At 40.5% G+C, this 21624-nt stretch overlaps 1 protein-coding gene across 5 annotated transcripts in view; it reads right to left on the bottom strand.

Moving 5' to 3' along the window:
• OSBPL3 (oxysterol binding protein like 3) overlaps nt 1–21624 on the bottom strand; it is a 261110-nt gene that overhangs the window by 153494 nt on the left and 85992 nt on the right. Inside the window, exon 2 of one of the 5 annotated variants that reach the window (XM_029589127.1) lies at nt 18644–18793. The exons of the other annotated variants lie outside the window; for them this stretch is intronic. The gene's annotated coding sequence lies outside the window, so the exon portion shown is untranslated. The remainder of the gene's footprint in view (nt 1–18643; nt 18794–21624) is intronic. 5 annotated transcript variants of the gene reach the window in all.

Consider the following 21624-nt stretch of genomic DNA (forward strand, 5'->3'; position numbering starts at 1 on the left):
TATAAATAATTTTTAAAATTTAATTAAATCCATCTTTCTTTCACATCCCCCCCTTTTCAAGGCAGATTCAGCTGGTCAGGTAGAATTTCAAAATCAGCTATCAAACTCGATATGGAAGCCTGACCTCTAGTGAACCGAGACAAAAGTCTCCTCATGAGGGTGGAAATTTGTGAGAAGCGCTGTGAGTAGGCTGTTCCAGGAAAACAGGAGGTGCAAAACATCATTAGGCCCCCATCCTGTGCGGGAAGCATGGGGCGGCATTTTAAAATTCTTCACACTTGATATGACTTCAGTTTCTCAGCGTTTAAGCAGTGTACACTTACAATCGTCTCATCTTTTGTCCCTGGTCACTGCCTGTTCTCCATTACCTTAATTGAAATCTTGGCACAGCCTGGTAATCAATCTCTCCGTTAACCCAGCTGTGCCTCCTCATCATTTCACCCTATCCCTGACCTTTTCCTATTTTATTGTATTTCCAACACTTGCTGTAAAATGCCTTACATTTGTATGAAACACACTGTATAACCTTCTAATATGTTTTCTTAAGCTTTCACATTGCATCCAGTATTGTACTTTTTGTACAGCACAACTGGGTACATCACACAGTGCCTTGAAAATCCTCACACCCTTAAACATATTTGACATTCTGCTCTATAAAAAATAGAAATCAAAACACATGAAAGCAGGAGTTTGTTTCACTGATATACACAATATACGCTACACTTGCATTGTGAAAGAACAAGTACCGGTTTATAACTGCAGCACTTTAGAACCCTGGGAGGTGTGAAAATGGGACCTCCAGCAAGGGCTGCATGACCAATACCAGGGGACTGATCTCTAGGATTTACTCATTACTTAATACAGCATTGCCTGCAAAATCTAAACACATATGGTGGAACAATTTGGTGGGGGAGGATGGCACTTTATGTTAGAGATGGCCTAGGGTCCAACAGGATAAACATCCTGCAGGCGACTAAATGTCCAGTTGAATATGAGTGGAAATCCCATGTGTGATGAGGAAGAGCAGAAGTGGGGGTATTCTACTTTTCATCAGGCCAAAATGAACAGATGGATGATGAAACATTAACAGAGATTAGGGAAGTTAATAAATTTGGCAGAACAGCAATAGGAGATTTCAATTACCCCAATATTGATTGAGAAAATGTAAATCAGGACATGCAAGGGAGGGTAAAATTTCTAGATGAAATAAATAACTGCTACATATAGAGCAGTTGGTCCAGGAATAGACAAGATGGGAAACCATTTTAGACTTAATTCTTAGTGAAATGCAGGATTTGGTGCAAGAGGCAACTGTGGTGGGGCTGCTCAGCAACAGTGATCATAGTACAAAGAAATCTGACTTAATAACTGGAGGGAACACATTAACTAAAATCTACTGCTCTAGCATTAAACTTTCAATAGGGAGACTGAAAAAATGGAGAAAATAATTAGATACGAATTAAAAGGTGAAACTACAAAGGTTGAGTTTACAACAGGTGTAGTCATTGTTTAAAAATACTGCTGATTTGGAAAATAAGTTATCAGAGCTTGATAATCACCTTGTAGCAATATTTTCTGCTTCTACTTTACAATCTATGGAGTAGATTTTCAAAGCAGTGCACGGCCGTCCATGTGCACGTAGTTCCCAGCATGCACATATGGATGCGCCGATTTTATAACATGCACACGCATGTTATAAAATCAGATGGCCACACGCAAGTTATAAAATCAGATGGCCACACGCAGGGGGGGGCAAATTTTCATAAAATACGCATGGTGATACAATTGGGCCTTCTCCAGTTTCCTCCCAGTCCGTTCCAATTAAGGAGTGGACTGGGAGGAAGCTTCCCTACTCCCCCTACTTACTTCTTCCCTCTTCCCCTCACCTCCCCACCCCCTAAACCTAATCTGTCTTTCCCTAAATGTTTTATTTTATTACTTACTGCTCCTGGCTGCTGTCCCAGCCGACCTCGTCCCACCCTGACCACACCCCAGCCCAACCCTTTATCAGGGCCCGGCACTCGTGTGTGTACCGGGGTTTAACACGTGGTCGGGCCCGTTATAAAATGCACACTGCGTATGCAAGGCCCGGCCACGCGCGTAGGCCTTTGAAAATTTGGCCTTAAGGCTGTTGGTGATATTAAGGTCAAATTGACAAATGGGAAGCTTTGGAAAATATGTTAAGAGCCAAAAATGTTCGTTTTTTTAAATTTTCCTAAAACAAAATGGTTATCACCTTTGAAATTACTAAATAAATATTTAGTGAATGTGTTACAATTTTCTTTAAAAAAAGAAACATTTTGAAAAAATTAATTCTATTTACCTGAGAAAAAGGTGGTCGTTAACCCGGCTGAAGGACTTATGGATTGTTAGCTCCCATTGCTAGTTCTAACTTGTCTTGGTTTTTACAGGATTCTCATGGTCTAATTAGAACTAGAGCGACCTTATTGGTTTCTGAATTGGACAAAGAAGTGGTACTAAAACAATATTTCAAATATAAGAATGAGAATTTTGGTGGATCTAAGATTCAAATTTTCCCTAATGTGGCTAAGATGACCCAATGTAGAAGGAAGGCTTTTTTTTTTCCCCCAGCTAAAACGATGTGCAATTGATTTCGGTGCTTTTTTTTAAATTTTTTTTTTAGTTTCCACATAAATGTATAGTTGATCAACAGGGGAATAGGTTTATTTTTTCTGATCCCGTCCATTTAGAGATTTTTCTTAAGACTGGGTAACCATAGCAGGTAGGGGGAAATGGATGAGCATACTGGCATTCCTTTGTTTTATATATATATTCCTTGGATTATTTCTTTTCACTCCTTGAAGGGGACTAATGGTATTATAAGATAGGATGAATGATTATATATTTACATTTTATTTAAATTTTAATTTTTTTTTTAAGTATTCCTTTGTTTAGTTTATCTATCACCAATTCTTTATTTTTCAACCTTGCATTAGTTAAAAAAAAAAAAAATACCACCTTCTTAGAAGCCCAGTCCAGATGTATTCTATGCTTTTAAAAAAAAGTGGAAGGAAGGTCAAAATGACTGCCAGCATGATTAAAAGGTGAGGTGAAAGAGGCTATTTTAGCCATAAGAATTTCTTTAAAAAATTGGAAAAAGGATCATTCTGAGGAAAATAGGAAAAAGCATAAGCACTGGCAAGTTAGATGTAAAATACTGATAAGGCAGGCAAAAAGTGAATATGAAAAGAAGTTAAAGGCAAAACCATATAATAAAAACTTTAAAAAATATATTCAAAGCAGGAACCCTATGAGAGAATCGATTGGACCATTAGATGATCGAAGGGTTAAAGGGGTACTTAGGGAAAAGAGGGCCATCACGGAAAGACTGAATGATTCTTTGCTTCAGTGTTTACTGAAGAGGATATTGAAGAGATATGCGTGCTGGAAACTGTTTTCAAAGGTAATGATGCAGAAGAGCAGATACAAGTCACTGTGAAGCTGAAAGATATAACAGCGCAAAATGACAAAACAAAGAGTAGCAAATTGTCCAGACCAGATAGTATACACCCAGAGTTCTGAGAAAACTAAAAAAAATGAAATTGCAGATCTGAAACTAGGAATCTGAAACCTATCATTGGGATTGTCCATTGTGCTTGAAGACTGGAAGGTGGTCAATGTAACCCCAATCTTTAAAACTACTTACTTCCGCAAGGCCAATCAGAACTGCCTACAAAAGTTCGCTCAAGGCCCCCCCTACAAATCCTCAGTCCACAACTCTATTCACAAGCGAGCACTTTCGACAGCAGGTCCGCTACATTGGAATTCGCTTCCCCAAGACTTACGCCAGGAACAATGCCATCTAACATTCAGAAAAAAACTTAAAACCTGGCTGTTCGCACAAGCCTATCGTTAAAGGAACCTCCGTCGACCAACACTGTTTCTCACCCTTCAACCTCTCCCTATTCCCTCCCCCTACTCACCTCCCCTCCTCTCCTCCCACTGGACATACCATGTTAATAACCGCCGAGGATAAATCTCTGTTTATATATTACTAATTTATTGGTTTTTGTTGATTATATTTATCACTCCTCTATTGTTATAGTTTAAATTCTGCCCTGTCTTCCATCTCCCATTTTACGCTCCCTGTTTTAATGTAACTTTACCTTCTACCTAGATGTTAATTGGTTTCCCCCTGTTATATTGTAAACGGTACGATAAGACCTGGTCTTGAGTATTGGTATAGTAAAAGAAGATAAATAAATAAATAAATAAATAAAGGCGGGCTCCAGGGGTGATCCGGGAAAATATAGACTGGCAAGCCTGACTTCAGTGCTGTGAAAAATTGTGGAAACTATTGTAAAGAACAAAATCACAGAACATATAGAAAGGCATGGTTAAATGAGACACAGCCAGCATGGATTTACCCAAGGGAAGTCTTATTTATTTATTTAGAGATTTTTATATACCGCGGCACCTTCAGAACATCACCTCGGTTTACATTAAACAGTAATGCAGCAACAGGCTTTACAATAAAATATTAAACAAAGGGATACATGCAGCAGGCTTTACAGTCAAATTTGGAAATATATTGATTTCAAAAATGGTTCTATCATTAACGTACAAGTAGCAGGGATTACAGAAGCGTTTGGCAGAGAGACCAAAATTGATAAGCATTTCGGAGATCTACAGTAGATAGGATTTTTTCTAGGGAACAAGTGCTGGAAAAGGCAGGACAGGGGGTCAGGGAAGTGAATAGGTGTTATGTATGCAGCAGGAAATGGGCCCAGACAGTCATTGGTATGCTTTTCTAAACAGCCAGGTTTTTAGGTTTTGTTTAAAATTTTTTGTGGCATGGTTCTTGGTGTAAGTCAGTGGGCATGCTGTTCCATATAGTGGATCCTGCTATGATGAATGAGCGTTCCCTTTGTGGATAGAAAGGAACGCTCATGCCTCACCGATCTTGCCTCACCAATCTGCTACTTTTTTTTTTTAAGGGTTTAATAAATGTGAATAATGGTGAGGAGGTAGATGAAGTGGTTTCAGATTTCAGAAGGTATTTGACAAAGTGCCCCATGAGAGAAGCTGGAGAAAATTAAAAAGTCACTTGATAGGAAGCAATGTCCTTTTGTGTATTACAAACTAGTTAATTTTCGAACAGTACTGCAGGCTCTAATTTTTGCAAGCACCAACTACTGCAACGTCCTATTTTTGGGGCTACCATACACAACAATAAGACCACTCCAAATACTTCAGAACTCTGCCGCCAGAGTACTCACTGAAAAAAGAAAAAGAGATCACATTACCGAAACACTAACTGAACTACACTGGCTACCCATAGAACAAAAAATACAATATAAGACACTGTGCACAATACATAAACTAATCCACGATGATAAAGCCGAGTGGCTTAACACAGCTCTGCGCATACATGTGCCACATAGAAACCTAAGATTGGCTAACAAAGCACTACTAACCATCCCCTCTGTCAAAACAGCAAGACTAACCCAGGTCAGAGAAGGAGCATTGTCACTGGCCGGTCCCATACTGTGGAACACAATGACACTTGAGATAAGATTGCAGAGAAACTTCAAACTATTTAGAGGAAATTTAAAAACCTGGCTATACAAACAAGCTTTTGTAAAGAAAACGGAGATAAAGAAAGTAAAAGCAGGCAATATAACATCAGCACTCGGCACCAAGTCTCTAGCTGATTTTATTTTAAGATGCACTTTTAATGTTAATATAGAACAAGAAGGAATGACATGTAATTTATCAAGGATACATGCTTCAAATGGACAAACATGAGATTATTCATCATATAGTCTTTATATTGAAATTTTTCTGTAACCGGAACCCTGAGGGCACTCTCTCTAATTGTACAACTTTTGAAAACATACTACTCATTAGTATTTTGTGGCTTGCTGTAAACCGTTGTGATGGTACATAACTTGACGGTATAGAAAAGATTTTAAATAAATAAAATAGTTAAAAGCCAGGAAGCAGAGAGTAGGACTAAAAGATCAGTTTTCTCAGCAGAGAAGAGTAAACAGTGGAGTGCCTCAGGGATCTGTAATGGGACCGGTGCTTTTTAATATAAATGATCTGGAAAGGGGAGTAATGAGTAATCAAATCTGCAGATATAAAATTATTTCAAGTTGTTAAATCACAAGCAGATTGTAAAAAATTGAAGGAGGATCTTGCAAGACTGGCATTTAAAAGGCAGATACAATTTAATGTGGACAAGTGCAAAGTGATGCACATGGGGGGGAAGAGTAACCCACACTATTTACATGATGCCCAGGAAAAGGAACCGGCCCAAAAAACAAGGTAGGCAATCTAGAAAAACGCGTTTTTATTGTTATTACACGTCTCCAGCGCACCATCAACAGCGGGACCGTCCCTCTGGAACTCCCTACCACCAGACTTGCGCCTTGAGCCATGCCATACTACCTTTAAAATAAAACTCAAGACTTGGCTCTTCCGACAGGCATTCCCAGAGAGCTAAGATCAGAAAGTAAGACAACCCTCCGGTCTTACAGCAATAATGTAATGTTTATATGTTTATTTGCTCCATCTCTGTTTTTTTAAGTTGATTTCAAGTTGTATTCTGCTTTATAATAGTTTAATGTTCGATATGTTCCATGTAAACCGCCATACAGGCGATAGTTATCTCTGTTACTTGTAAACCGGAGTGATATGTATATTATACAGGAACTTCCGGTATATAAAAACCAAAAATAAATAAAGAAATAAAGAAATTGAAAAAGACTTTCTTTGGCATCTACTTTCCTACATTTGCTCACAGGAAAAGGAACTGGGCATCATAGTGGACAATACTTTGAAATCCTCTGTTCAGTGTGTGGTGGCGATCAAAAAAGCAAGCAGAATGTTAGGCATTATTAGGAAAAGAATGGAGAATAAAAACAGAAAATGACATAATGCTTCTGATTCGCTCCATGGCGAGGCCACACCTAGAGTACTGCGTGCAGTTATGGTTGCTGCATCTCTAACACTGGAAAAGGTATAGAGAAGGGTAATCAAAATGATAAAAGGGATGGAACGGCTCCCCCTATGAGGAATGGCTAAAGAGGTTGGGGCAGTTTGTTTTAGAGAGGAAATGGCTGGGGGTGGGGGGGGATTTGATGGAGGTCTATAAAATCATGGGTTGAATAGAATGGGTAAATGTAAATCTACTTACCATTTCAAAAAAATACAAAGACTAGGGGGCACATTCAAAACAAAATTGGAGAAAATTCTCTCACTCGATGCACAATTAAGCTCTGGAATTCATTGTCGTAGGATGTGCTTAAGGCAGTTAGTGTAAATGGGTTTAAAAAAAGGTTTGGACAAGTTTCTCAAGGAGAAGCCAATAGACCGTTATTAATCAAGCACATTTAGGGGTAGATTTTAAAATGTTGCGCACGCACATGGATGCCCGATTTTATTACATGCACGCGCAGGTGCGCACATGTTATAAAATCAGGGGTTGGCGCGCGCAAGTTGCACAATTGAGCAACTTGCGCGCGTCGACGCCTGCAGCCTTCCCCCATTCCCTCCCAGGCCGCTCTGATTCTGAAGCGGCCTTGGCGGGAACTTCCCAACCTCCTTACCTAACCCCCCCCCCCCCACCTTTATTTTACCTGTTGCACCTGCCGGCTCGTGATCCTCTGACACAGCAGCAAATGGCTGCCCACCCCCCCCCCCCCCGGGACCGCCCCGCCCCTTTTTTCAAAGCCCCGGGACATAGGCGCGTCACCGGGCCTTTCTAAAATAGGCCCGGCACGCGTAGGCTTTTTAAAATCCACCCCTTAGGGAATAGCCACTACTTATCATTGCAGGATAACAGCATGGGATCTTGCCAAGATGCTGGGCTTGATGGACCCTCTGTCTGACCCAGTATGGTAATTTCTTATGTTCTTACATTTCGGGCATGGGAGAGTGAGCTAAGTGAGTGCTTGACGAGACCTCTTGGGACTTAGGCTAACCAGCTATAGTGAAAAGTTCTTACTCACAGGTACCCATGGTATCTTACTCCAGTGCAATTACGTAAGACATATCCATGAATGAAAGATACTTGCTGGCATGATTGTGGAGGGTTTGGGTCCTTCTTCCACATTTGGTAGGAATGCCTATTAGTACAGAAATTATGGGATGAGGTATTCGGGGAGATTACCTGTACAGATATCCCTCAGAACCCAAAACATTTTTGTTAGGTCTGCCTCTATCTACAGTTTCTGCCAAGCTGAATGATTTTATATTACAAAATTGTTACTGCAGCTCAATGTGAATTGGCAGCTTGGTGAAAAAAGCCGATGACACCAACGATGATTTCCGAGAGCCGGTGACTGCAGACGTTTGTTTGGGGGAAAATTGACAGCTATTAAAAATGAAACACTTATTAAATCTGAAAATATCTGTAAACCATTCCAACTCTGGTCTACGTTGTAGGAATTAGAGTTAACATTTATGAGATCACTGACCTGAGTTATGTGTTAGAGTAAGATTGTTGTAAAAATGGAGGGTGAGATGGGAGATAGGTGGGGGAGGGGCTTGCAGAAAATACAAAAAATATTGTGACAGACTTTGTTATTCATTTGTTCCTTGTTGCTGTGTTTTGCAATTTTGAATGATCTTATAAACTATGAATTGAAAAAAAAAAAAAGTTCTTGATTGCATAAGTTCACACACACCATTGTCAGAACAAACCCAAATTAAGACAGTTTATTTGAACTGGAGCTAACAAGGCCCTAAATAGAGCCCACTTGTATCTAATCACAGTATCTGAACTGATTAAAATACTCTTGGATGAAGAATCAAGCTGTTTCTGTTGTATGAGGTGAATTTGAATCAAAGGTCAGAACAAGGAGCTGCTGAAAGATTTCCAGGATAACGTTATTCAAAAGGTACAAATTGGAGGAAGGCTATAAGGAAATTTCAGTGTGCTTTAATATCCTTTGGGGCACTGTCAGGTCCATCATTGTAAGGTGGAAACAGTTTGGCACCACCAAGACACTGCCATGATCAGGCTTCCCTCTAAATTCAACAATCGTAGGACAAAGAAACTGCTGAAGGTCACTGTAAGGCCTAAGATTACTTTAAAAGAACTACAGAGGTTTCTGGCTGAGACTGGGGAAAGCAATGCCTGTTCATCAATTTCACGAATACCCTGCAAACATGACCTATATGAAAGGCTGGCAATAAAAGTCACATGGTGAGCTGCAGAGCATTTCTGAAGAAATATTTAGGGGATACTGCACTCATGTGGGATGAAGTTTTCTAGTCTGATGAGACTAAAGTGGAACCTTTTTGGTCCTAATGTTAAGAGATATGTAGTATAAAATAAAACCACAGCACATCATCCTGCGAACGGCATCCCTACAGTAAAGTATGGTAATGGCAGCATTATGTTGTGGAGATGTTTTGCAGCAGCAGGGACAAGGAGGTTTGTGAAGATTGAAGGAAAGATGGATGGCACAAACTACAGGCAGATCCTAGAGGAAAGCCTGTTCCAGTCTGCCCCAGACCTGGGGGACTGGGGAGAAGATTCACCTTTTAGCATGACAATGATCTTAAGAACAAAGCAAAAGCAACGAATGGCTTTTCAATTTTGTTTTAGCATTTTATTATTGTTTTATGTTTTTATGATGTGATTCTTATTTTTATAATTTGTACATCACTTTGAGCAATTTTATTAAAATTTATTAAAGAAGGGGGGGGATCACATGATGCGATGATTTGCAGCAGGCTTGTCTGAGCTGGCTCTGTATACCATCCCTTGTAATTTTCAAGATATCTTTGGCATCCCTGACTATTAAGCACCAATTTTTACAAGGTGCAGACAGCATATATCAATAGACAAATATCTGCAGAGATCTCAGCGGATTATGCCCTTAAAAGGGGGACGAAAAGAGAACAAGACAAGCTGACAGGTGGTGTAGACAAGATGGCCGACATTTCAGAGAAACTGAACCCTCCCATACATATAATGCCTCCGCAACAGATATTACAGCTGCAGTAGTTGCCACTCTGGAGAGCCGATTTACCTCCCTTTCAGAGCAGATAGCAGGTTTACAATCCACGCTCACTGAAATAGGATCCCAACTAGATGTGATGGAGGGAAGACTACCAGTTCTGGAAGATGACGCGGGGGTCCTAACAGGAACAATTGTCTCACTGGTAGAGAAGCAAGAGAAGAAGATAGACGATTTAGAAAATCGTTCTAAGCACAACAACGTTCACCAGATTGGCATTCCAAAAAGTATCAAGGATAGAAATCTCGCACAAGTCCTAGAAAAATGGTTGCCTGAAGCACTATCCCTCCCCAAGCTCACTGGAGTGCTGCAAATAGAATGAGCACATCGGTTGGGCAATAGAAAGGAAGGGGAGACCCAGCCACGTATTGTAATTGTGAAAATTTTCAACTGGTCCCACAAGCAACAACTTCTACTTTATCATCACAAATCCTGGGAGCTGGTTTATGAGGGTGGGATGGTTCGAATGTTTCAAGACTACTCCTACAGATTGGCGCTTAAACGTAAAGAATTTAATTCGATCTGCTCTGCATTGGCAAAAAAGCATGTGAACTTCGCTCTGCAGTATCCATTGAGACTCGGAGTTTGGAATCAGAGCGAATTCAGGATGCGAAGGACTTTTTAGGGCATCTATGACACTCACCTATAAAATGCTTCTAGGGCTTGTTACACTTCTATTTCAGGTCTTGCAGTGTAGACCAGCTAGTTCACATAATCTGTGAACATTTCCATTGTTCATGGCAATCACTCTATGGTGATAAAGTTGGACTTGTTCTTGTTTCAGCAACAGAAGTGGATCAAAGGCATGTACTATACTGTCAGAGAGTGGTGCGATCGCTCGTTTCTGGCATGCACCTTTTAGGCAGGGCAGAGTTTCAGACCCTGCGCCACAGCTTTGGAGAGCAAAACTTACGTGGGCCATCGGAGAGTCTGAACAAAGAATTTCTTCCTGGATCTTGCTAGATGTAAGAGACATTCTCTAGTCGGGTCATGCTGGAGAAGGCTCCTGTACCGTTGGATGCTTGCTGACTCTTCTCAGTGTCTTCTCTTGCCTCTGTGCTTGGTTCAGTGCTGTCTTGTTGCTTGTGATATATTTGGTTTGAGAGATCTAGTTCACAGAATTGATGGGTATCTTTATATGGAGATTGTTACATTAAGGGATGGTATTTAAAGACATCTTTAGCATACCTCATGCTTGCCAGGAGCATGTGGAATTACGGAGGGAAGGGTGAGGGAGGGAGGGCATAGGTCATCTCTTTTCATTGGGGTTTCGTGTGATCTGAGTGTTTCTTGGCAAAAAGCAAAAAGACTGTGTAATGGGCAACCATAAACTGCAGAAATCAAATATTACGGGATGACATTTGTTCTTTAAGGAAAATGGTAACTATGATGTTTTCCTGTCTTGGGGGGTGGGTCCTGTCTATATGGTACCCAGTGGACTGCTTGTCCTATTTTCATTTAATACAAATGAGGGGAAAAAAACAAGATTTATATCCTGGAATATCAATGGGTTAGGATCTCCTAACAGAAAGAAAATGTTGCAGGTCCTATACTGTTCTAAAATTGCGGTAGCTTGCATACAATAAACTCACTTGTCTGTAACAAAGTTCTAAACTAAAAAGGGACTGGGTGGGAGAATGTTATTTTTCGGCAGCCATTGATAAAAAGAAGGCTGGGGTGGCCATACATAAAAATATCCATGTTGTAGAGGAAAAAGTGTTTCAAGATCAAGAGGGACGGTATGATATATTTATTGGTGTATACGCTTCAAATGAGTATAATCATACTTTTTTTTGTCACTTTAGCTGATACTTTAATTTTATAGGTCCAGGGGCATCTCTTCTTAATGGGGAATTTTAATTGTGCACAAGATCCTCAACTAGATAAATCCCCTGTACCTTCCAGCACAAGGATAATGAAAGGCAAAGGAATAGACTTCCTATGTCAGGGAATTAGAACTAACTCCTAGATGTATGGCAGGTACTTCATCCTGGGGTCAAGGAATTCACACATATCTCATGAGCCCATAACACTATCTAGAAATGATTATATCTTAATATCCCAAGGAGGGTTTCCTAATGTTGTGATGGCAGATATCGGAAATCCAATTATTTCAGATCACTTACTACTATGTATTGATTGTTGGGGGGGGGGGGGAGGACAGAATTTAACCAGACATTGTGGAAATTCTCTAGCTGGTTAAGAAATGACATTGCTTTTCAGGAGTTTCTTCAAAAAAAAAAAATGGAAAGAATTTGAAACTTTCAATGCTCACCACAAAAACTCCAGCTCTTTTCTGGGAAACTAGCAAGGTAGTGATATGGGGGAAAATAATTGCATATCTTACTGCCAGGAATAAAAGGTTGAACAAGTCCATCATTCAGTTAGAGAAACAGTTGGCAATGGCTAAAGACAGAGGAGTATATAAAAGCTGTTCCTTGGCATGGGATGAAAATAGAAACATCTTGGCAAGTTTGAATTCTGATTCATCAAAGAACAATGAAAATGTTGAATAAGTCAGAGCATTCATTTTTTCATTTTGGAAATAAAGCAGGGAGATTCCTGGCCAAAGTGGTTCGAGTATGGACAGGAAAATCTTTTACCGAGCAGGTGAAAAATGTTCAAGGCTCTATTGTAATGAAAAGGTCAGACATCTGAGCGGCATTTCAATGTTTTTATGAGCGTCTATATTCCTCTGAAGATATACCACCTAATCCACAACCAGAGCAAGTTAGCTTCTTTCAAAATATGGCTTTGCCTCAAATATCAGACCACCACCTTGTTTTCTTGAATCAGCCCATTTATGCATGGGAAATTTCCCAAGTTATTAAAAGTAGTAAAAGCTGTAAAACCCCCAGGACCCGATGGGTTCTGATATGATTATTATAAAGTTGCTGAGCCCACAGGACTCTATGGGTATGCATTCGTTTGACGTATTGGCAATCCGCAATGTATATGTCCCTATTTGTTGGGTCACGAAACGTATGGCGAACCCCCACAAATACAACGTATCTAATGAATAACCCCCCCCCCCCACCCTCCTGACCCCCCAAAGACTTACCAAAAGTCCCAGGTGATCTAGCGGGGGTCCTGGAGCGATCTCCTGCACTCGGGCCGTCGGCTGCCGGTATTCAAAATGGCGCCGATAGCCTTTGCCCTTACTATGTCACAGGGGCCGACCAATGGCACCGGTAGCCCCTGTCACATGGTAGGAGCACAAGATGGCACCAGCCGTCCATTGCTCCTACCATGTGACAGGGGCCGACCAATGGCACCTGTAGCCCCTGTGACATAGTGAGGGCAAAGGCTGTCGGCGCCATTTTGAATACCGGCAGCCGACAGCTCGAGTGCAGATCGCGCCAGGACCCCTGCTGGACCACCAGGGACTTTTGGTAAGTCTTTGGGGGGGGGGGGGGTCAGGAGGGTGGGAGGTTGTAATTAATTAAATTTAAAGGGTTGGGATGGGTTTTTTTGGGGGAAACGAATACATATGTAACTAATGAATAGATCGGGGTCCCCCGAGAACAGATGCAATGGATTTGGCTCTCCACAAATACGAATACCGAATGGGACAAATCCATCCCTGCTGCACATCCCTACAGGACTCTGTCCCCATGGAGAGTTATTTTAGGAAAGCCCTCCAAGAAGATTTCTTCCTTTCACATTTTAATAATGCCCATATCACGGGACTCGCTAAACCAGGGAAGGACCCACTCTCTCCAGCCTCATATTGGCCCATAATCGCTTTTAAACTGCGACTTAAAAATATTAACCAAAGTGCTGGCTGATAGTCTTAGTTGAATCATACCCTCAATTATCTCCAATAACCAGGTGGGCTTTGTAAAGGGTAGAGCGGCCAGCTCCCATATAGTTAAATTAATAGCAGCAATGTTCTTATGTCAGATTCAGCATATACCAGCAGTGGCTATAGGGTTTGACTCGGACAAAGCCTTTCATAGGGTCCCCTGGCCATATTTATTCTTTATGCTGGACCATTTCGGTTTCAAAGGCTCTTTCCTACATTATATTCATCTGTTATATTGCTCCCCTTGTTCTAGTATTATTGCAAATGGGTTAAAGTCCGCTGAATTTCAGTTGCAAAGGGGAGCTTGACAAGGTTTCCCTTTATCTCCATAGACCCTATGTTGAGGAAAATCAATAATGAGATAACCATAAAAGGGTTTGGGGAGGAAAGGCATCAATTCAAAAGAGCAGCCTTCGCCGATGACGTTCTAGTCTCTCACCACCCCAAGGGAATCTTTGGAAAAGGTCCTCCAGATCCAAACTCAATTCGGGGCATTTCCAGACTTGAAAATTAACAGGGACAAGTCGGAGGTCTTTTGACATTTCCGGTACCTTGAAGGATTCCTGGGTTGGAGATTTCCCGTTAAAATGGGGAGCTGGAGACATGAAGTATTTGGGGGGGGGGGGGGATTAGAATTCTGGGGGATATCAGTAGAATATGTGGGGTAAATATGCAGCCATTATTGAAAAACTTAAAAGCTTCTCTTCAGAGATGGCAAGGTCTCCCACTTTCTATTTCAGGCAGAATAGAACTCATGTAAATGATGGAAGTGCCTAAATGGTTGTATGTCTTGCAGATATTACCCATTTGGTTGCATAAGAGATCTTCAGGAGATACACAAGGCTTTTAGGCTTTCATATGAAAAAGAAAGAGCACGGATCCCTTTAAAGGTCTTACGAGAATCTGTGGAATGAGGACTGAAATGACCAAATATGCAATTTTATAATCTGGCATGTATGCTAAGGTACATACACGATGGGATATTTGAAACTTCTCATTTCTTCTCACAGACCACTTTAGGAAACTGGTTAGGTCCCTTCTCAATGAACTCTTGGATTCAAGTCTCTGGGACAGAAATTCCAGGAGAGCTTAAAGGACATTTAATTGCCTGATCCTGTTGCTCGGCATGGACATATCTATGCAAATTGCTGTTACGAAGTGACACTTTCCCCTTCAACAATACAAGGTAATCCGTAGTTTTTGCCAGGTATGACCAATCCAATCTTCAGGGGCTGTGGTGAGAAAGGTCTTAAATATTTGTATTAATTTTTTATGTTGGACCTTAACACAATGCTCAGCTTTCAAGTCTTACAGTTGATATTTCAGTTGTCCTCTAAAGAATTCTATGCATTTTTACAGACGATGCACTGTCAAGTGTTATTAAGACTCACCTGAACCTGGAGGGGGGGGGGGGTAGGACCACTAGAGGACATTACTAGGGAGTAAAAAAAAGGATTCCCCAACCTGTGCTAAATGTATGCGTAGATTGATGCTTGCCCACAGAAAAATACACTTCTCTCTATCTACCATAAATGGACAAGCTGGCCTGCACTCCATCTGACATTCCAGGAATTTCAATCCTGCTTTTTATGAATATCCAAAATAACAGAAAATGTTATCTTATGAGAGACTCAATACAAATTTCTGCATCAGTAGTATGTGTCTCCAGACAAGGCTTACAGAGCTAAACTCTGATTCTCCAAGCTGCAGGAAATGTGGTTGGGATAGAGGAGATTACATTCACAACTTCTGGAGTTACCCCAAAATGTGTTCATTTTGGTAACAGGTATGCTCCTGTGTGAATGTTTTGCTTAATGAAACGTTATCAATTACTCCACAGGTTTGGTTGTTATCCAATTTTACCTCGCTCTGTTTCCCGAGAACGCCAGTTATTTATAGATAAAATTACCTTATTGGCAAAGGCGACTATCCTATCCAGCCTGGGTGGGAGAAGACACACCAACCCTCACGTTTTGGAAAAATAAGGTGTTTAAATTTACTCATTTTTGAAATTATGATGGCCAAATCCATATTTGATCCCAAAACAGAACAGCATTTAAAAATTTGGCAGGAATATATAGATTCACTTTCGCCTCTCCTCAGAAATACCATCTTAAATTTATGAGGGACGATGTGACTATTTCAGGAAGATTTAATAAATACGGAAATAATTTTGGTTCTAGGTCAAGTGTACCAAAGAGGTCTGGAAGTTTACTATACTTTCCTTAGGATGGATCCATAACTACTGAGGAGCTGTTTAACTTTAGTGTTTCTTTACCCTAACTTCTTCTTTCACAGATAAATGAAGATATTGGAACTCAATATGCATAATGCTTACATCTCTGCAATATTTCAAAGTGAATGCCTGGGAGAGGGGAGGGAGGGGATTAATCATAGAAACTTATTCAATATAACGTTTTAAACTTATAGTGTCTTGTTCACCCTATTGTTTAGTTTGTTCAAGAAATTTGACATTTTCATGTGTCTCGGAACTGTTTTGTATATTAAGTGATGTATTTGGTCTCTCTGATGGAAAAACAATAAACATGTTTAATACAAAAAAAAATTATTAAAGGAGAAAGTGAATGTACCCAAGTTGCCCAGTCAAAGCCCAGACCTGAAGTCAATATTTATTATTTTAATTTATCAACATTTGCTATTTCACCTTTTTTCCCCAAGAATATAGACTCAAGGCAGATTACACTTAAATGCAAATCTAATTTACTAAAGAGGTTAGGGCTATTCAGCTTGGAGAAGAGACGACTGAGTGGGTATAAGATAGAGGTCTTTAAAATCATGAGAGGTCTAGAATGGGTAGATGTGAATTGGTTATTTACACTTTCGGATAATAGAAGGACTAGGGTCCTTGAAGTTAACAAGTTGCACATTTAAACTAATTGGAGAAAATTCTTTCACTCAAGATACAATTAAGCTCTGGAATTTGTTTCCAGAGGATGTGATTAGTGCAGTTATTGTAGCTGGGTTTAAAAAAGGTTTGGATAAATTCTTAGGGAATGTCCTCTGTTACTACTGGCATCAGTAGCATGGGATAGACTTAGTTTTTGGGTACTTTCCAGGTTCTTAAAACCTGGCTTGGCCACTGTTGGAAACAGGATGCTGGGGCTTGATGGACCCTTGGTCTAACCCAGTATGGCAATTTCTTATCTTCTAATAATAATCAGATCAACTTAAAATTATAATTGAATCATATTTAGAGTATATCATATTTACAGTAGAGATGACTAACAAAAGGGCTAGCATCTGATGTAGGACGAAGCAAGAATACTGCTATCAAAAGTTCAATTGTGTCTAAAAGTTTTGGTTTGAAGTCCTGGTAGTCATGTCATAAAACAGGAGTGCTATGCTGGGGAATTTACAGGAAGGTCTGGCTGTAAATCCATGGCTTTGTTTTTTTTTCCAGAAAGCGAGGTAATACAGCTTAAAGTATAGGGGTAGTGGTATCTTGTTCCAAATTTTTAGTGCATAGCAGCTGAAAACACAAAGTCTTGGATGGGTTGATCTGGGGGTAGCTGGGGAGGGAAGGAAGGAAGGGCAATTTGGAGAGAATGGAGCTCTCTTGTGGAAATATAGGAGAAAAGCTGATTCTTAGAGGCCCACATTTAAAGACAAAGCAAAGGGTTTTGAATTTTCTCTTACTTCAACTGGGAGTAAGTGTTCGACGTAAGATTGGCACTATGTAGTCAGATACTTTGGCCCCTACCAGAATTCTTGCAGCAGTGTTTTGCAAACGTTGGAGGCATTTCAGACTGTATTGAGAGATGCCATTATATAGAGAATTGCAATACTCAATTTGGTTGGCACTTAATGTATTATGGTAGCAAGGATGTGTTTATCCAGGAAGTTGCACAGGATGCATAAAGGAGGTTCTTAGCATCTATGAGAGGTGTGCTCCCATCATGAGGGTTTGATCAAGTTGAATCTCTAGGCTTCAATATGAATCCTTAGAATATAGCAAGACATGTAGACTGCAGTCCACAGATAATACCCAGCAAAACTTGAAATAGCTGGAGCTCTTCTGCCTAAAGAATGGGCAAAAACTGTGCCATCCTGCTGTGTAAAATTGGTGAACGCTTATTCCAAACAACTCATGGCTGTTACTGCAGCAAAAAAAATGTTCACTTTGTTATTCTGTTAATCAAATACTAAGTAAATGCTCATTTTGTAAACCGTTATGATGGCTCTACCGATGACGGTATATAAAACTCGTCAAATAAATAAATAAATAAATAAATAAAAAGGGGCTTACACCAAGTACAGAGTCAAGAGGTGTGACGACGTATGCAATCACTGTCTTTTTTTTTTTTTTTAATTATTTTTAATTACTTTTGGAATATTTCTTTAATTATTCTTTCACAATGAAAGTGTAGAGTATGTTATGTAGATCAGTGAAAAACTCCTACTCCAATGGATTATGATTTGTGTTTTTTAAATAGCAGAATATGAAAAAAATGTAAAAGGGTGTGAAGATTTTGACAGCACTGTTTATGACAGAACATCTCATTTGTGGAGGATCTGTCATTTGTCACATGTTTGATGAAGGTGTATATTGCAATCAGGATACCAAAAGCAAATAAAGTTACTAGGTCACACCTCTTTGGGCCCTAGGAAAGTAATGTCAACATTGTGAAGTCCTCAGATGTGCCAGGTCCATTGGAGTATACACAGAGCAAATGTATATCTTAATCCCAACTTTAAAGGTAATAAGCCTTGTAGTGAAAACTGTAATCTTATGATTACAGTTTAACTATTAACAAAATTAACAAGTGCAGATCTGATTCTGTGCAAGCATTATTACAGGAACACTGAAAATGGGAATACATACCATGTCTCGCGCCATCGGGAAGACAAGCATCCTATAACAGTACTGCAGCTCAGAAAATGATGCGTCCAAGTCAGAAATTACCTCATCGGGCAAAAGAACTGGGGACAGGATGTCACAGCAATATTATAGTGTCCTATTTGTCCACCCACACTACAACAAATTGGGAGATTATGCATCAGAGTCCTAAACTTATAATAAAAAGATAAGGCAGATGAAAAGTGTGTCAGAAAGAATCAGAATATAAAAAAAACATTTTAAACAAGGTAGCGAAGTGTCCTTGTTTTGCAAAAATGCTAATGTACAAAATCCACCCTCCAATCTGAATCAACCAGGGCCAGCTTTTAGGTCTGCAACCTGTGCGGCCGCACAGGGCGCTATGCCCGAGGGGGCACCGCCATGCCAGTATCCTCTCCTGTGCAGCAGTGCCCTTCTTTGAGCAGTGTGGTGTGCCTGTCGAAGAAAGTGGGAGGCTCATGGAGGAGACCAAGTGCTCATCCCTTCCCATCCACCACGAAAACCACCCTGCTGCACCACCACTACCAAAGCTGCCCTCCGCTGAAAACCCCATAAAGGAAACAGCTGGTCCAGGAAGGCAGCCTGGCAGACTGCATAGAGAAACAGGGCTAGGTGAAGAGCTGCCCTCAAAGGTCACAGGCTGCAGAGCAGGAAGCTGCTTACTGCTCAGCACGGCAGGGGGAGAATACTGCTGCTGAGCACGGGCAGGGAGAGAGAGAATGAAAAAGGGGGCACCATTTCACTATTTGCACACGGTGCTGGTTAGCCTAGAGCCAGCCCTGGCCTCACCAACACTTTACCCTATCTTCTTAACTCAAGTCTTTTAAGTCACACCTCTAAGTTATAGCTAGTAATTATACAGGTTGTGTTCAAAGCAGCCAGATGCTGCGGCGTATAACTTTCATCAATTCCAGCTTATTCTGAGTACATTCAAAAATCTGTCTTCCATATGCATTTTACATGAAATTAGGAGAGAGAACTATCACAGCTTTGATCAGCCTTGAAAGCAGTAGCCTGGCCCGGGATTCTAACTCAAGTTCCTACTGGCTTCACCCTAAAAAAAGCATTTTTAAAAAACAACATTTTAGAGCATGGAGATCTGAAAGTAATGCGATATGGAGTATAATGTTCAGTGCAAGTTCAGATGCGCCTCAGTGCATCCTGGACTCTACACAAGCATGGAGGATGAGTGACTGGAGCCTGCTACCAAGTGAGAGCATTTCAGAGGCTTGCACAGCTCAACACCGATGATGCAGAAAAGCCTGTTGCAGCAATGAATGGAATGCATTCAATGATGCACAACCAGCTTAAGGTTCTCTTCACCCATAACTGCAATTATAATTTCACTTATAATTCCAACTGCAATCCACTTTGGAGACTTTCCTAGGAAAGGAAAATATTTAGTGTTTTCACATTAATATATCCAAAATCATAAAAATGCTGGCAATGGACTGATAATGTGTGAATAATCTGGAACTGGATCCATTCAGGAATCTTCAAATTGTGCCACAAAAGACTGGCATATGCTGGAGCACCAGTGCATACCAGAAATTATTCCAGAATTAAAATGAATCTGACACACACCTACTTCAGCATCTACTTACAGATCATGGGAATTGCTAGGGCACCAAGGTGACAGCAAAGTATGCCAGCATTTTTATAACAGAATTGAAAGGGCCATCCTTGAATAACTACAATAAATCTTTCAGATTTTACCAATACGTTGATGACATTTTTAGGATTGAAGTGAGGGGTAACAATCATTCTTAACTCATTTGTACACTGACCCAATGAAAGGCACCCAGTCACGAATCTATTAGCCAGGTAAACTTGGGGAACGCCACTGCTTACCCCTGGGAGAGGGCGATAAGACAAGGATCTATAAGCTGCTTCCTAGTGGGCGGCCACTGTCAGGATTCCAGACTCAGTGGCCCCTTAGTCTGACTCAGGATGACATTTATCTCCTGAAGTATGTCAGTCCAATAGAAAAGGAGTCAAATTGTTTGACAACCTTTATTCCAATGTATCCAAGTGGACACATAGCAGTCACATTACTTCTTTCAGCTGAACTAAAGTAATGGTTTAGAAATATTTGTTGTGAACACACTAAAAAGACAGTGTTATGCAAATACCAGTCTGTCTGTTTCCTGCTTCCAATTTTGGCCTTGAGAGTACAATTTTTATTTCCTTTTACCCCATTTCATACAATATATAGTGTCCCCTAGTCTCACTGTGAGAAACGGCAAAGCTACATACTTTATTCTTTCATCTATTCCAGCCATATCCTTTGGGATAATGGGTTGAATGACTAAATATGCACTTTTGAGAGTTACCAAACTGAAAGTGAAACTGAAAAATTGTTTCCCCCCAATATCAGTTTTCCTTTTTGTTATATTGGAGAACCATGTTAAACCTGTCATGTTTTGGTGGGTTTAAAATGATCTAAAACAGAAACAGCCCTTGCTGAAGATGGATGAAGTGGTGTGGAATATTGCGCGTGACACTGGGTGTGTCACTAGCTCCCTGGGACTGAACAGGACAAAAATATTTCCAGATCATCTTACTCTGTCTTGTTTTTCTTCTTTTATTTTCACAAGACACTGGTCAATACAATAGTCGCGGGTCTTGGGGGAAGCAGGGAGGAGAAATCAAACCTTGCTCCCATTACTTTTAATTCCGTGCCCCACCCACTCAAGATTTAATTTTGACAGTTTTATGCCGCCATAAAACCAAGGAACTGTGCAACTGGATCCAACAAAAGGAAGGAGAGAAAAGGAGTCACGTTCATAGGTATTCTAACAGGAGATGGCGAATAGGCAAGAGGGTCGTAAATGCCTACGCAAGATGGCGACCTTTTATGGCAACATGAGCCCCTCTATCAGGAAGTTAGGACCACTTGATTTCCCTGCCTCACCTTAGGGGGGCAAAAAAGTTACGGCTCCTCTTACCTATGGACACAGACATTG

This window comes from Rhinatrema bivittatum, chromosome 2, assembly GCF_901001135.1.
Source record: "Rhinatrema bivittatum chromosome 2, aRhiBiv1.1, whole genome shotgun sequence".
Classification (NCBI taxonomy): domain Eukaryota; kingdom Metazoa; phylum Chordata; class Amphibia; order Gymnophiona; family Rhinatrematidae; genus Rhinatrema; species Rhinatrema bivittatum.